The sequence below is a fragment of the Stomoxys calcitrans genome, chromosome 4 (assembly GCF_963082655.1).
Source record: "Stomoxys calcitrans chromosome 4, idStoCalc2.1, whole genome shotgun sequence".
NCBI classification, from domain to species: Eukaryota; Metazoa; Arthropoda; class Insecta; order Diptera; family Muscidae; genus Stomoxys; species Stomoxys calcitrans.
In genome coordinates this window covers 155307610-155325000 of record NC_081555.1, presented here as the reverse complement: position 1 = coordinate 155325000, position 17391 = coordinate 155307610, and the positions used below count along the sequence as shown (strand labels likewise).

The following is a 17391-nucleotide window of genomic DNA, read 5'->3' as shown; positions in this document are numbered from 1 at the left end:
ACAATGTTCAGCATTCAGTTTATGTATGATTCGAATCGGACTATAACTTGATATAGCTGGAATAGCATAACAGTTCTTATTCATTATTCTTTGTTTGCCTAAAAAAGATACCGCTCATAGAACTCGATAAATACGATCAATGGTGGAGGGTATATAAGATTCGGCCGGGCCGAACTTAGCACGCTCTTACTTGTTAAAGACTGCAGCGTGATTTCAACAGACAGACGGAGGGACATGGCTAGATCGTCTTATATTTTTATGCTGATCCAGAATATGTATACTTTATAGTGTCGGAAATGGATATTTCGATGTGTTGCAAACGGAATGACAAAATGAATATACCCCCATCCTTCGGTGGTGGGTATAAAAATGCCATCCCTGGTGGAAGGTATATAATGTGATTCGGCCCTACCGAACTTAGTACGCTTTTACTTGTTTTTAGTTTATAATTTAAATTTTATCTACTATAAATTATGGCAAATATATGTGCAAATGTCATGTTCAGTTTTACCATGATTTAAGAAAAAAATTCATTATGGGTTTTTGGCAGATATTATCAAGGAACTCCATAAATCTATGAGTTTGGAGCCGGTTGTGATGATGTGTTTTTGACTGTTTGGTATGCTTTGCAGACCAAAAAGCACCTTAGCTAAATTAAAATGAATTTCAATTTTAAGCATAGCGCTATTCTGGTTTTGAACATGGGTGGTGGTGGGGGATTCAACGGGGGGGAAATAATAAAATTTAAATATAAAATGAAAGAAGTTGATTAAAAATGTTTGATATTGCTTATTTAAATGGGGTAACTGATAATCAAAAGCTAGTTAAATTTTTATGGGCTAGGAGATTAATGGAAAGAAGAAAAAGCGTGGTGATATTCCCAATTGTTACCATAGAAAAAATCCGGTATTTTGTTGGAGAGTTTTGTAAACAAGCTGGGTTTTTCTGCCTTATGGTATGTTTTTTTTTTATAAAAATTGTAGGCCAATACTTTGGGTAATTTTCAAAGCATTCAAATAATTTATCAATTATTGATTTGTTTTTAGCGTAGGTTTTAAAAATTAATTGATTAACAATCATTTAATTTTCTAAAAACGGCAATCATGTTTATTTTTTAATACCATGTGTTGATGTTTTTTTTTTGGTTTTTTTCATTTCATCTCCTTTGTCATTGGCCAAAGTTTTACACAAAAATCCATGCGCCAAGGCTATAATCAAATCACACTTCATATCGCAATTTCAATTTCAAATGCAAGGCATGCCTCGATATCGAATGTTAGAAAAACAAAAACCGAAAAAAAATCAACAAAATTTTATTCGGCAATTCTCAAAAGAACTTTTATGCAAATCCCTGAAACCATTGAGCGCAAACATAAAACTTTATACCATGTCCATAAATAAGGTTTTGTCTGTTTATTTATTATAATAGAGACAAAACAAATTTTCATAAACTAAACGTCAATATTAAACTAGTTTATTGTTAGCTTAAATTAATGTCTTAACTCAGACACAAATGGGCTTTTGTCTCTCTCTCTCTCTCCCTCTCTCTTAATTAATTAACAAAAAGTCAAGAAACAACAGCTATGCGCAAAAAAAAAAAACGTTTGACATTTTGGCCATAGAAATGAATGGACCAAGATCTGGTTTTGAATAATCAATAAAGAAAAGCCGGGATGTATGTTCAAGTTTTTAAGCGCAATACAAAAAATATTTTGGAAACTTTCGCTAATAAAACTATGGAGTTTAGTAACACAATAACTTCTAGAAAGAAATATATGTATAAACAAAAAAACAAAACAACAGATTAAATAGCTCAGAGTTTAGCAAAATTTTAAATATAAATCTGACAACATTTATTCTTAATAGAAAACAAGTAAGAGCGTGCTAAGTTCGGCCGGGCCGAATCTTCTATACCCTCCACCATGGATCGCATTTGTCGAGTTCTATGTGCGGTATCTCTTTTTAGGCAAACAAAGAATATTGAATAAGAACTGTTTTGCTATTGGAGCTATATCAAGTTATAGTCCGATTCGGACCAGAAATGAATGCTGAACTTTGTAGAAGTCATTGTGTAATATTTCAGTTCATTGGGATAAGAATTGCGCCTTGTAGGGGCTCAAGAAGCAAAATCGGTAGATAGGTTTATATGGGAGCTGTATCAAGCTACTGATCAATTCAGACCATATTAGACACGTATGTTGAAGGTGATGAGAGAAGCCGTTGTACCAAATTTCAGTCAGATCGGTTAGGAATTGCGCCCTCTAGAGGCTCAGGAAATCAAGATCCCAAATCGGTTTATATGGCAGCTACATCAGGTTATGAACCGATTTGCGCCATACTTAGCACAATTATTGGAAGTCATAATAAAACACCTCGTGCAAACTTTCAGCCAAATCGGATGAGAATTTCGCCCTCTATTAGCTCAAGAAGTCAAGACCCAAGATCGGTTTATATGGCAGCTACTCCAGGTTATGAACCGATTTCAATCATACTTAACATAGTTGTTGAAGGTGATACCAAAACACTACGGGTAAAATTTTCAATCAAATCGAAAGAGAATTGCGCCCTCTAGAGGCTCAAGAATTCAAGACCCCAGATCGGTTTATATGGCAGCTATATTAGGTTATATACCGATTTCAACCATACTTGACACAGTTGTTGGAAGTCATAACGAAACACGTCGTGCAAAATTTGAGTCAAATCGGACGAGAATTGCGCCCTCTATAGGCTCAAGAAGTCAAGACCCAAGATCGGTATATATGGCAGCTATATCAAAAAATTAACCGATTTGGACCATACTTAGTACAGTTGTTGGAAGTTATACCAAAACACCTCATGCAAAATTTCAGCCAAATCGGATGAAAATAGCGCCCTCTAGCGGTTCAAGAAATCAAGATCCAAGATCGGTTTATATGGCAGCTATATCAAAACATCGACCGATTTTAACCATACTTAGCGTAGCTGTTGGAGGTTATACCAAAACAGCACGTGCAAAATTTGAGTCAAATCGGACGAGAATTGTGCCCTCCAGAGGCTCAAGAAGTCAAGACCCAAGATCGGTTTATATGGCAGCTATATCAAAACAACGACCGATTTGAACCATATTTAGCGTAGTTGTTGGAAGTGATACCAAAACACTATGAGCAAAATTTCAGTCAAATCGGATGAGAATTGCGCCCTCTAGAGACTCAGGAAGTCAAGATCCATGATCAGTTTATGTGGCAGCTATACCAGATTATGAACCGATTTGAACCATACTTAACACAGTTGTTGGAAGTGATACCAAAACACTACGGACAAAATTTCAGTCAAATCGGACGAGAATTGTGCCCTCTAGAGGCTCAAGAAGTCAAGATCCAAGATCGGTTTATATGGCAGCGATACGAGGTTATGAACCTTTTTAAACCATATTTAGCACAGTTGTTGGAAGTGATACCAAAGCACCACGTGGAAAATTTGAGTCATATCGGACGAGAATTGCGCCCTCTAGAGGCTCAAGAAGTCAAGACCCAAGATCGGTTTATATGGCAGCTATATCAAAACATCGACCGATTTGAGCCATACTTTGTGTAGTTGTTGGAAGTTATACCAAAACACTATGAGTAAAATTTCAGTCAAATCGGACGAGAATTGCGCCCTCTAGAGGCTCAAGAAGTCAAGACCCAAGATCGGTGTATATGGCAGCTATATCAAAACATGGACCGATTTGGCCCATTTACAATCCCAACCGACCTACACTAATAAGAAGTATTTGTGCAAAGTTTCAAGCGGCTAGCTTTACTCCTTCGAAAATTAGCGTGCTATCGACAGACGGACGGACGGACATGGCTAGTTCGACTTAAAATGTCACGACGATCAAGAATTTATAAACCTCATGGGGTCTCAGACGCATATTTCAAGGTGTTACAAACAGAATGACGAAATTAGTATACCCCCATCCTATGGTGGAGGGTATAAAAACAAAACAGAAATCCAGTTCAAACTCGATTGACAAAGAAATAAGAAAGGAATCACCACCGCCTTAAAAAAGAACGGGCTCCATTAGTGACATTTATGGGATTTCCTTTTGAAAAATAAATTGCTTATAATTTAAATGTCTTTGTCCGAAGTCAAGAAAGATTTCTTTGTGTGTATTCGTTTTTTGTTTTAATTCCAATTTTAAGTCAATCAATTATTTCTATTTTTGAAAGAACTTCCCTGTCCCAAAGTGTTAGGTGAATGTTGGAGCTAAGGTGAGTTGAAATATTAGAAATATTATCACGTTTTTTGTGTAAAAAAAAAACCAAGAAAAAAAAATCTAACAAGAAGGAGAGATTAGGAATGGATTTTTTCAAGAAACCTGTTTTACGAAAATTGAAAAATAAAAAAAAATCTTGGTATTACTTGGTAATTAAATATGGACAAGATGGAGGAGGAGTTCAAAATTTGGAACATAATTGAAAAAAGTAGAAAATAAGTAAAAAGGCACTAAGTTCGGCCGGGTCAAACTTTGGATACCCACCAACTCGGGTATATATGTAAACACCATTTCGTCACAATTCGGTGAAAATTGGATAGCTTAAGCACCCAAATTCGGCCCGGACATGGAGTGGTCTTATATATATGTCACTATTCAATTTTGTAGAACAATATATTGGTCTTTTTGGCAGATATATTCAAATATAAAGCGATCTAAACCATATTAAGGTCGGATATCGTGAGGCTCAAAAAACTCACTGTTTCAAATTTCAGGAAAATCGGGTAATAAATAAAGCTGTTATGGGTTTCAGTCCCCTTATCGGCAGATCGGTCTATATGGCAGATATATCTAAATATAGTCCGATCAGAACCACATTAAGGTCGGATGTTGGGAGGTCTTAACCTACTCACTGTTTTAAATTTCAGGAAAATCGGTTAAAAAATAAAGCTTTTATGGACTTCAGACCCCTTATCGGCAGATCGGTCTACATGGTAGCTATATCTTTATAAAGTCCGAACTGAACTATATTTAGGTCAGGTGTCAGGAGGCTAAAAATAACTCACTGTGTTAAATTTCAACGAAATCGGTTAAAAAATAAAGCTTCTATGGGCTTCAGATCCTTTGTCTGCTGATCGGTCTATATGACAGCTATATCAAAATATAGTCCGATCTGTACCATATTTGGGTCAGATATTGGATGGCTCAAAACTGCGCACTGTTCTAAATTTCAGCGAAAACGGATAAAAAGTAAAGCTTTTATGGGCTTCAGACCCTGTTTCGGGAGATCGGCTATATATAAATATATCTAAATATAGTCCGATCTGAACCATATTTAAGTCAGGTGTCGGGAAACTTAAAATAACCAACTGCTTTAAATTTCAGCGAAATCGGGTTATAAATAAAGCTTCACCCTTTATCGGGAGATCGGCTATATAAAAATATGTATATCTAAATATAGTCTGCTTTGGACCATATTTACGTCAAATGTCGGGAGGCTTAAAATAGCCAACCGTTTTAAATTTCAGCTAAATCGGGTTATAAATAAAGCTTTTATGGGCTTCAGACCCTTTATCGGGAGATCGGTCTATATGGCAACTATATCTTAATATAGTCCGATCTGAACCATATTTAAGTCACATGTCGGGAGACTAAAAATAACCAACTGCTTTAAATTTCAGCGAAATCGGGAAATAAATAAAGCTTTAATGGTCTTCAGACCCTTTATCAGGAGATCGGTCTATATGGTAGTTATTTCTAAATATAATCCGATCTGGACCATATTTGGGTCAGTTCATCAGAAAGCTTTAAACTACTCACTGTTTCAAATTTCAGCAAAATCGGATGAAAAATAAAGTTTTTATGGGGATTAGACTCATTGTTGGGTGTCCAAAGTTCGGCACGGCCGAATGAAAAGTTTTGATTGATTATATTGTAGAAGAGAAATTACCAGACTCTTAGGCATATAAAACACACCATTCGTGGACGTTTCGAAGATTGTTAAGACACCCATTGTAAACACTTTAGTGTTTTCTCTGGGCCTCCCTCTTATTACTTGTTAATTTTTAATACCCATCACCGTGGTATAGGGGGTATATTCATTTAGTCATTCCGTTTGCAACACATCGAAATATCAATTTTCGACCCTACAGAGTGTATATATTTCGGATCGTCGTAAAATTCTAAGACGATTTAACGATGTCCGTGTGTCTGTCCGTCCATCTGTTGTAATCACTCTAGAGCCTTAAAAAAATCGAGATATTGAGCTGAAATTTGACATAGATACGTCTTTTTGATGCACGCTGGTTAAATTTTTGAACGGGTTAAATCGGACCATATTTGGATATAGCTGCTATATAGACCGATTTTCCGACAAAGGGTCCAATGCCCATAAAAACTTAATTTTTAATCCGATTTTGCTGAAATTTGAAACAGTGAGTTGCAGTAGGCCTCCCGACATCTGACCCAAACATGGTTCGGATCGGACTATATTTAGATATACCTGCCATATAGAGCGATCTGCCGATAAAGGGAAGGGTCTACCCTGAAATTTGGTAATGTGAGTAGTTTAAGGCTTCCCGACATCTGACCCAAATAAGGTTCAGATCGGGCCATATTTGGATGTAGCTGCTATATAAACTGATCTTGGGTCTTGACTTCTTAAGCTTCTAGAGGCCGCAATTCTTATCCGATTGGCTGAAATTTTGCACGCGAAGTTTGAGTATCACTTCCAACAACTGTGCTCAGTATGATTCAAATCGGTTCATAACCGGATATAGTTGCCATATAAACCGATCATGGGTCATGACTTCTTGAGTTCTAGATGGCTCAATTCTTATCCAATTTGGCTGAGATTTTGCACATAACGTTGAGGAATGATTTCCAAGACCATGCCTAAGGATGGTCTAAATCAATCTATAACCTGATATAGCCGCCTAGAGGTCGCTTCTAGAGCTTCTAGAGGGCGCAGTTCTTATCCAATTCGTTTGAAATTTTGCATATGTTGTTTCGGTATGACTTCCAACAACTATGCCAAGTATGGTCTAAATCGGTTGATACCCTGACATAGCTGCCGTATAGACCGATCTCCCAATTTAACATTCTGAGCCACTGGAGGGAGCAATTTTTACTCGATTTGCCTGAAATTTTGGAGGTAGTATTTTTCTACGACTTCTGATGTGATGATGTATTGGGTTGCCCAAAAAGTAATTGCGGATTTTTCATATAGTCGGCGTTGACAAATTTTTTCACAGCTTGTGACTCTATAATTGCATTCTTTCTTCTGTCAGTGATCAGCTGTGACTTTTAGCTTGCTTTAGAAAAAAAGTGTAAAAAAAGTATATTTGATTAAAGTTTATTCTAAGTTTTATTAAAAATACATTTACTTTCTTTTAAAAAATCCGCATTTACTTTTTGGGCAACCAATATGATGATGTAGCTCATATATATATATTGAAAAAGTCATTCAAAGAACTTGACAAATGGGATCCATGGTCGAGGGTCTATAAGTTTCGACCCGGCCAAACTTAGCACGCTTACACATGTTTTCATTTGAACTATGCTTATTTTTCATATTTATGCATTTTTTTATATATTCGCTCTAGCATGATCACTCTACCCCACTTTACTTGGTTATTATTGATGAGGCAAAATTTGCATTATCGCATAAATAATGTAAAACCCTCTAATAAACCATAAAATCCATCATTTTGTTTGCTTTCCATTGTTTTTTTCGCTCTCTTGAATTGTTGGATTTAAGTTCAAAATACGTTGTTGGCTTTAAGTTCAAAATACGCCAAAATATTTAGCTGCCAAAATCTAGATGGTCAGGGTCATCTACTATTTTTGCTCAAGAAAATGGTCAAAAAAACTGGTATTACAAGCTGATGTGTAAGCGAAACATACTCTGTATGACAATAAAAAAATGTTGTTACATAAGAACTAAAGAGAGTAGGACTAAAAAACAAAATCGTGTAAAATTTGAAATAAATCATAAAAAAAAAAAACAAGTAAAAGAGTGCTAAGTTCGGCCAGGCCGAATCTTGGGGTCCTCCCACCATGGATTCTGTTAAAATATGGGAGCTATATGTGGTTCTTGACCAATTTGGACCGTACTTGTTACAGTTGTTGAGAGTCATAACAGAACCCTATGTGCAAAGTATCAACCAAATCGAACAAAAATTGAGGCTTTCAGGGGCTCAAGAAGTCAAATCGGGAGATCGGTTTATATGGGAGCTGTATCAGATTCTTCACCGATTTAGACGATACTAAGCTCAATTTTTGGATGTCATAACAGAATGCCACATGCAAAATTTCAGCCAAATTGGACAAAAAATGCGGCTTGTAAAGGCTCAAGAAGTCAAATCGGGGGATCGGTTTATATGGGAGCTATATCAGGTTGTAGACCGATTTGAATCGAACTTGGCACAATTGTTCAAAGTCATAACAGAACAATATGTACTAAATTTTAGTGAATCGGACATAAATTGCGGCTTCCAGGGGCTCAAGAAGTCAAATCGGGAGATCGGTTTATATGAGAGCTATATCCAAATCTGAACCGATATGACCCATTTGCAATCCCGAACAACCTACATCAATATAAAGTATCTGTGCAAAATTTCAAGCGGCTAGCTTTACGCGTTCGACTTCTAACGTGATTTCGACAGACGGACGGTCGGACGGACTGTCGAAATCACCATAACAGTCGAACGCGTAGAGCTAGCCGCTTGAAAGTTTGCACAGATACTTAATATTGATGTAGGTCGTTGGGGATTAAAAATGGGCCATATCGGTTCAGATTTTAATATAGCTCCCATATAAGCCGATCTCCCGATTTGACTTCTTGAGCCCATGGAAGCCGCAATTTTTGTCCGATTTGGCTGAAATTTTTCACATGGAGTTCTGTTATGACTTGCAACAAATGTGTTAAGTACGGTCCAAATCGGTGAAGAAACTGATATAGCTCCTATAGAAACCCATCTCCCGATTTGACTTCTTGAGCTCATGGAAGACACACAATTTTTGTCCTGTTTGGCTGAAATTTTGCACATAGTGTTCTGTTATAACTTCCAACAACTGTGTTAAGTACGGTCCAAATCGGTGAAGAACCTGATATAGCTCCCATATAAACCGATCTCCCGATTTGACTTTTTGCGTCCCTGTATGCCTCCATTTTCATCCGATTTGGCTCAAATTTTGCAAATGGTGTTTTATTATGACTTCTAATAACTGTACCAAGTACGGTTCAAATTGGTCAATAATATTATATAGCTCCCATATAAACCTATCTCCCGATTTGACTTCTTGAGTCCTTATAAGCCGTGATTTTTATCCGATTTAGCTGAAATTTTGCATATCGTATTCTGTTATGACTCTCAACAATTGCGCCAAGTACGGTCCAATTCGGTTTATAACTAGATATGATTCCCAGATTTTAGCAGAATCCATGATAGAATCCGCTTTTTCTTGTTTAGTTCTTAATTATTTTTTTTTTTTTATTTTTATTTTTTTATTATTTATTTTTATGTAAATTTTTTAAAATTTTGTTTTACTTTTTTTATTTATATTTTTAGATTATTGTATTTTGTTTCTTACCTTATGTAATTAAAAAACAAAACAATAGTTTTGTTATGTTTGTTCTCCTGATATGTTCCTGGGTTTGTTGATTGATTTGTTAGGTTTGAGTCGGGGGACTTTGTGTTGTCAATATGTTAAGACTATTAAGGGTTGTTAATTATTTATGACTATTTTTTTTTGTGATCACAATAATTTTTTGTACTTTAAATAAAATTTTTTAAGAGATAAAATCCGTTGGATTTTTTTTTAGTAACCAACAATTTTATTTGTCAATTTTTTTAAGAGATGTTCTTTTAAAAAATAAGAGTTTTAAAAAAATATATATTTTTTTTGAAAAACGATAGGGGGCGAATGATTTACATTTCCGTTAAGATATATGTTTATTCTATGGTTCAACAAAATTCACAAAACTCTTGTCAAAGTTATCAACTCTCAGGAACGTATGTGTATTTTAATTTTTTAAAACAGAAAACTTGTTTTCTTTTTTTGATCTCTTTTGCAATTTTCAGGCCTTTAAGCTTTGGGATGGAGTTTGGAAAAGTTGTTGTTGGATTTTCCCTTCAAATTTTAAAACACTTTTCTCGTTTAAAAATACTTTTTTTTTATACTGAAGCATGCATGTGTTGTGGTATTTTATTTATTTATTTATTTTTTTCTTGTTTTTGCAACTGTTTGCATATTTGCACACCCGCTTTTATTTTATTCTTTTTTTTGTTGTTTTTCAAAAATATTTTTTTCTCAATGTAATCGAACGCGGAACAGAAAACTAAAAAAAAATTATTTCAAAAATATCTTGGAGCGTAGCGCCTGAGCGTAGAGTTGCAGAAAACACGACCAACTCGAAAACGTAACAAAACGGTATTGAATTCAGTTACTAAATTTAACTTCGCAAGTTGAGTTCAGCCAAATTTGAAAAGTTTTAATTCTGCTGCTCTGTTTTGGCAAGGCAGAGCTGCGTTTAAAGCGTACAGCGCTGATCGAAGCAGGCAGCTGCACTTGTTACGATTTTCGAAGTTTTGTAGTAGTTTTTCGTATAGACAGATAGATGGTGGTGACGTTGACGTAGCCGTTGGAGAATTTTACACAAGTCTCTCGAACTTGAAGTATTTGCTCACAGGGGAAACTATTGCAATTGTTATTATTAGTTTTATTTGTTTTTAAATGTTTGCTCTCTGGCACTTGAAGTTTTCTGGTTTAGCTTTTAGTTATTTTTCTTTTACTATGATTAAAAAATTAAAATTTTTGTTCGTAATTTTTCTTTTTTAGAAAAATTGGGATTTCGTTTGATGTGCTTGCCGTTATAGACTGATGTTGGCTTAAAACTTGGCACAACATAATATACGCACAGATCCTGTTTGAACAAAGCCCAGAGCGAGAGAGCCTCACCGATATTTTGGTTGCATCAAGCAAGCTACTCGCACTCAGCTACCCCAATTCATTGAAGTCAACGTCAACTTTTGCTGCCTTAGGCAGGTTGATGGCAGCGTACGCTAACGTCGTCTTCTTGGTTAACAAGAGAACCAGAGCATGAGTGAGCTTTTTATACGGCTTATTTCACTTCCCCAAGTTACCTGTATCTATTTTACCACCACCACCACCATCTATCTCTTTTTATCTCTCTCTCTCACACACACTCTTACTCTCTGTCATCATTTCATCTTGCATATTCATCTCCGCAAAATGTGTGAGTCTGTTATCAAAATATAAAACAACAACAACACCAAAAAAACACATTTCATGCAGATCGTAAAAGTTCGGCTTAAAAACACTGGCCCCACCACACTCCATGTATGTATGTAAGCGGCTGACTATGTGTATAGCTGGCTGGCTGGCTAGGTGGGTGGGTGTGTGTGCCTCATTGTTTAGCGGTAAAATGCGATTTTTATTCCTCATTCAGCCAATCAAAAGATTGCGGCGTCTGCTGCGTTCGCTCATCTGTGTAAGATGTGCAAAATATTGAAATTGGTTGGGTGGCATCCAAGTACGACCGAAGATTATTTGGGCAAAGGCCGAATAAAAAATCTTCGGCCGGAAGGAAAACTGTAAATAATTAAACATTAATTCATTGACTTCAAATAATAGATTGTTGGGAATTGCCAAAGGGCGTAGATAGATGGGTGCTGTGCTATTCATTTCCAAGTTTTTGCAAATCATCTTAGCTTTTCTCTGTCTCTCTTTCGCATACACACACACCCACACACGAAAAAAAAGTCCGGCCCCTGGCTAACCATAATTTTTCTAATTCTATAGACCCACCACACTTTTTTGAAATCTATATCTCGTTTTAACTATCTAAGCCTATAGAAGCCACAATGACATTAAATTCGTGCAAGGAAATTTTAAGACGAAAATATGAAGGGCGAATATTTTTGGTTTAACAATTGGAAAATTTGATTTACTTGCTGGGCTCTGTTAAATTGTCAGGTGTAGAAACTCTACAACTAGGGTGAGGTGGATACGGATAAGCAGGACAGATGGACAGGTGCCGTGTGTCGTTTATGGTAGTGCGCTCAGGATATGGAAAGAACAATTTTCTGGGATACCCGAAAACCAATATTTAATGAAGGTATAGCAGGGCAAGATTCATATTGCCTAAATTTAAGAGCCATGGCATAGGCGGAGCGATGAGGATCACACCCACTAGGGCACTGATTATTCTAGATAACCGACCCATAGACATACAGATTAAGTGTGAGTCAGTCATTGCGGCCATTGAGACTCAAAACGATGGGAAAGTGGATAGAGGATAATAGGAGCAGGTCATATCATGGCGGTATAATTGAGGGACAATGGGAAACCTGGAAGGAATAGAAGAGGTTTACGATAGGATACCTGAGACGACTCTTTAGGTCGAGTGCGATGTATTGCTGCCAGCGGCACAGTCTTGAATCGACGAAACCCTAGTATTGACATCTGGAATAACATCTTACATGAATGAATCAAAGTTAGAGAACACAGTGGGCTTGGGGGTCTACATTGAGAACCCAGGGACTGATATCTGTTTTCGACTGCCTGACTATTAGACGGTCCAGCAGGCGGAGGTCCGGGCGATTACGGAATGCGTAAGGTGGTGTGGCGCTAACGCGAGGACTTCAAGTGTGAACATCTTGACGGACTGAAAACTGGCCATAAGGGCAATAACAACCAGGGCGGTAAAGTCACAAACAATCTTGGAGTGTAAGAAGGAGATAAACGCCTTGTCTGAGGATGGCTTAAACCGCATCGTTTGTGTGCCGGGCCATAGCGGAGTAAGGGGGCATGAAAGGGCAGACGATTTGGCAGTGAGGGCCAGATGACTGCTGTCAACAAACTTGGTTAACCCAAAGCCTTTCGGGACGACGAAGTTCGAGTTAGGAGCGTGGGCTACGATCGCGCATGTAAAATTGTGGAACAACGAAACGGTCGGCAGGCAGGACGGCAAAAATCCTATGGGAAGATCCTGATTGCGAGAAGAAGAGGATATTACTGAAAGGAAGCAAGCAGGAGTTCAGTAAAGCTTTCGGTATCGTAACATGACACTATGCCTATGTGTGAGCGAGCTCGTACTTATGCAAAATCGATGCTGCAAGTGTTAGCATGTGTAGGGAATGTGGAGAAGCTGTTGAAACGTTGGAGCATTTTCTATGTCATTGCCCGACTTTCGCGGCTAACAGACACCGGCACTTAGGTGGGGACCCAGTACCAGACATAAAAAACTAAGGTGCGAGGTATGGAAAACATGAAGGAATTTTGCAAGCAACACGGAATTCCTGACTTAAATTCTCTTTTTTGAGGTTTCTTTTTATACCCACCACCCTCCTATGGCGGTTATACTAGTCTAGTCATTTCGTTTGTAACACCTCCAAATATTTGTCTGAGACCCCATAGAGTATAATATTCTTGATCGTCACGACGTTTTGAGTAGATCTAGCCATCTCCGTCCGTCCGTCTGTCGAAATCGCGATAGCTGTCGAACGAGTAAAGCAAGCAGCTTGAAATTTTGCATAGATACTTAGCATTGATGTCGGTCATTGGGGATTGTAAATGGGCTATATCGGTTCAGATTTAGATATAGCTCCTATATAAACCGATCTCCCGATTTAATTTCTTAAGCCCCTGAAGCCGTAATGTTTGTTTGATTTGGCTGAAATTTTTCATATATTGGGTTGCCCAAAAAGTAATTGCGGATTTTTTAAAAGAAAGTAAATGCATTTTTAATAAAACTTAGAATGAACTTTAATCAAATATACTTTTTTTACACCTTTTTTCTAAAGCAAGCTAAAAGTAACAGCTGATAACTGAGAGAAGAAAGAATGTAACTACAGAGTCACAAGCTGTGAAAAAATTTGTCAACGCCGACTATATGAAAAATCGCAATTACTTTTTGGGCAACCCAATAGTATTCTGTAATGACTTCCAACAACTGGGCCTAGTACGGTGAATATCGGTCTATAACCTGATATAGCTCCCATATAAACTGATCTCCCGATTTGACTTCTTGAGCCCCTGGAAGCCGCAAATTTTATCCGATTTGGCTTACATTTTGCAAATTGTGTTTTGTTATAATTTTTAACAACTGTGCCTAGTACAGTCCAAATCGGCTTATAGCCTGAAAAAGCTCCGATATAAACCGATCTTTCGATTTGACTTCTTGAGTCCTTACAAGCCTCAATTTTTGCCCGATTTGGCTGAAAGTTGGCATGCGGTCTTCAATTACGAAGATTGAAGCTTTAATTTTTGCTGGTTTAACAGAAGTTTGTTAAGTAGAATCAAATTAAGCCCTTCCACTAAATTTATTTTGTATAAATTTTTAGCAGAATCCAAGGTGGTGGGTTCCCAAGATTCTGCCAGGCCGAACTGATCACTCTTTTACTTTTTGGTATTTAAAGCGCACAACAAGTAAATTACTGGCTTAGGTATATGTCCATAGTGACGATGTCCATGGGGCGCATTAATATCGGTACTCTGTTTTCAACCATAGCTAACCCAACCTAACTAACCATGACATGACAATTGCTGCTAGGGGAAGTTTCCCAGCACTCTAAGAGATATACTTCAGGAAGCTCTACGTGCAACAGCAAAATGGGCTACCGAAAGTGGTCTGGGTATAAATCCGTGCAAGACAGACGTAGTTCTTTTCAGCAGGAGTTGCCTACATTGGAACCTGTCTCCTTGGGTGAAGAGAATGTTCCATTTACAGAAAGCACAAAATACCTGGGTGTTTTGCTGGACAGGGAATTGAACTTCAAATCCAACATTTTGGAAAGGGCAAGAAAGGCCACCCTTGCCCTATACACCTGCAAGAGAGCCATTGGCAAAAGTTGGGGATTTAGACCGCGTGTCATGCATTGGGTATATACTGCAGTTGTCAGACCTATTATGCTATATGGTGTTGTGGTCTGGTGGACGGCGCTTCAAAAATCCATCTATTGCTCAATACTTAACCGGATCCAAAGGATGGTGGCGACACCATCTGATGCACTGAATATAATGCTACATCTTATGCCTCTGGACATTGTGGCTACCCAAATTGCAGCGACCACTGCCGTGAGGTTAAAGGAGATTTCTCATTGGTCATGTGGTGGCTACGGACACTGTGTTATCCTTGCTACAATATCCTATGATCCAGGCAGTGTGGATTACACCCCACCTGAGCCGCTTTTTGATAAAAAATACTGTACCACTATTCCTGAGAGAACCGATTAGAACTACGATATCCCTGGTAACAGAAGTTCCATAGACTTTTATACGTATGGTTCCAAACTTGACGACCAGGTGTACTCTAAAGATCTAGAACTGGTTACATCGAAGAGGTTACCCGACCACTACAGTTTGTATCAAGCAGAGATCCTTGCAATTAAAGAAGTGGTGGAATGGCTAAGATATAATGTCACGAAGATTGGCAAAGATATCTTCTCAAATAGCCAAGCAGCCATTAAATCCCTGGAGAACGTGATTCTGAACACAAAAACCACCCTCGACTGTCACAGATTTCTCGACGAGATGACTGAACAGTTCAAAATTCACCTGTTCTGGTTGCTGGGCCACAGTGATATCCCAGGGAATTCTAAAGCAGAAGAGCTGGCGAGACTAGGAACTACCATACACACTCCAGGGACACTAGAATCTGTGGGTATGCCTCTAGCGACATGTAAGCTAAGTTTTCAGGACCAGGCCTGAGGGGCAACGAATGAAAGATGGTCACAAAGAAGGAACTGTGAGCCCCCATGTGGCCTTATCTAGACTTAAAGAGGTCTACTGCTTTGCTGTCAATGGCTAGAACAGACGTCTCAATCATTGTGTCCATCATGACAGGTCACTGTCTAATCGGAAAACATGCTGACAGAGTGTAGGTTGCCAGCAACGATTTTTGCAGAAGCTGTAGGGACATCGAGGAAGATATAGAACACCTTCTGTGTGTGTGTCCCGCACTAGCAGTTAGAAGGAGTTAGTTCCACTTTAGGTTCTCATTTCTTTGAGAACTTGACTGATGCTTGATGCAAGTTATTGGGCCTTTTAAAGCGATCTGGATGGTTTACCGGTAGGAACTATAAGGCATCTTCCTTCTTCTGTTCCTGTTGTATCACAATGGACGAAAACGTCTAAGTGAGTCTGATGGCAGACTGCCATTTAAACCTAACCTAACCTAACCTATAGAACTTATAGCGCCTGGACAAAGTAGCATTAACCTGGCTGAAGAACAATAAGGCAGCAGGAGCCGATGGTTTACCAACTGAACTATATAAAACCTAAAGCCATATGCGGATGAGACACACCCAATAGCTCGTCCGTTAAATCTGACTAAAGGAACGCATACCTGATAATTCAAACCTCTGCATACAATGTCCCGTAGACAAAACAGTATCTAACGGATACAGAGATTAAACTCCCCCATCCATCACACTCAAAATACGTTCTGGCGTACTGTGCGAGTATCCTTCTACAGGCTTAATGTGAAAAGGATTTTTTTCCATATCCCATTACCAAAAATTCGGTAGGTCTTCGTGTGACATTGCTAATTACACCCTCAAAAGTATTCGTTTTCTACAACAATTCTTCAAATAAATGGTGTAGCATCTCTTTGGAAATACTTGAGAGTGATTTTCAGCATATTCACATCATTCTTGGAGGCGATTATTTGTTTACATGCCTCTTTATCTAGACGAGATAAAAGGCAAAAAAATATGATAGCAAAAATTCTCATCTTCGTTCAGTTTTTTATGGTAATGAGAAATGATAAGAGTTGCTATATGGACACATTTCATCTTTTTTTTTACAATTTCTGCAAATCTACAATGTTAGCGGAAATGATTAGGCATAAATATTTGGAATAACAACAGTAACAAAGTAGCGATGTTAGTTTCTAAATATAAAAGTTTAACAAAATATTGGTTGCCCAAAAAGTAATTGCGGATTTTTCATATAGTCGGCGTTGGCAAATTTTTTCACAGCTTGTGACTCTGTAATTGCATTCTTTCTTCCGTCAGTTATCAGCTGTTACTTTTAGCTTGCTTTAGAAAAAAAGTGTAAAAAAGTATATTTGATTAAAGCTAATTCTAAGTTTTATTAACAATGCATTTACTTTCTTTTAAAAATCCGCAATTACTTTTTGGGCAAGAAGTTAAATCCGGAGAAGTTAAATCCGATAAATGGCAGCCATACTCATATTTGGTAATGGAGCGATTTGGATTATAGTCAGCACAGTTGTTGTCAAGTCAAAGCAAAGCACCGCGTGATAAATTTCAGCCAAATCGGATGAGAATTGCGCCCTCTAGAGGCTGAAGAAATTAAATTGGGAGAAATTCGCCCTCTAGAGGCTCAAGGAGTTCAATCTAATTCTGGAAGAATAAAACAGCGTACGGCAAAGGATTACAGGCCCG

The 17391-nt window shown here is 37.8% G+C and overlaps 1 protein-coding gene across 1 annotated transcript in view; it reads right to left on the bottom strand.

Annotated features, from left to right (window-relative positions):
* The window catches only part of LOC106085104 (UNC93-like protein), a 124534-nt gene extending 113830 nt beyond the window's left edge, over nucleotides 1-10704 (bottom strand). Inside the window, exon 1 of the mRNA XM_013249143.2 lies at nucleotides 9551-10704. The gene's annotated coding sequence lies outside the window, so the exon portion shown is untranslated. The remainder of the gene's footprint in view (nucleotides 1-9550) is intronic.
* Between the last annotated feature and the right edge of the window lie 6687 nt (nucleotides 10705-17391).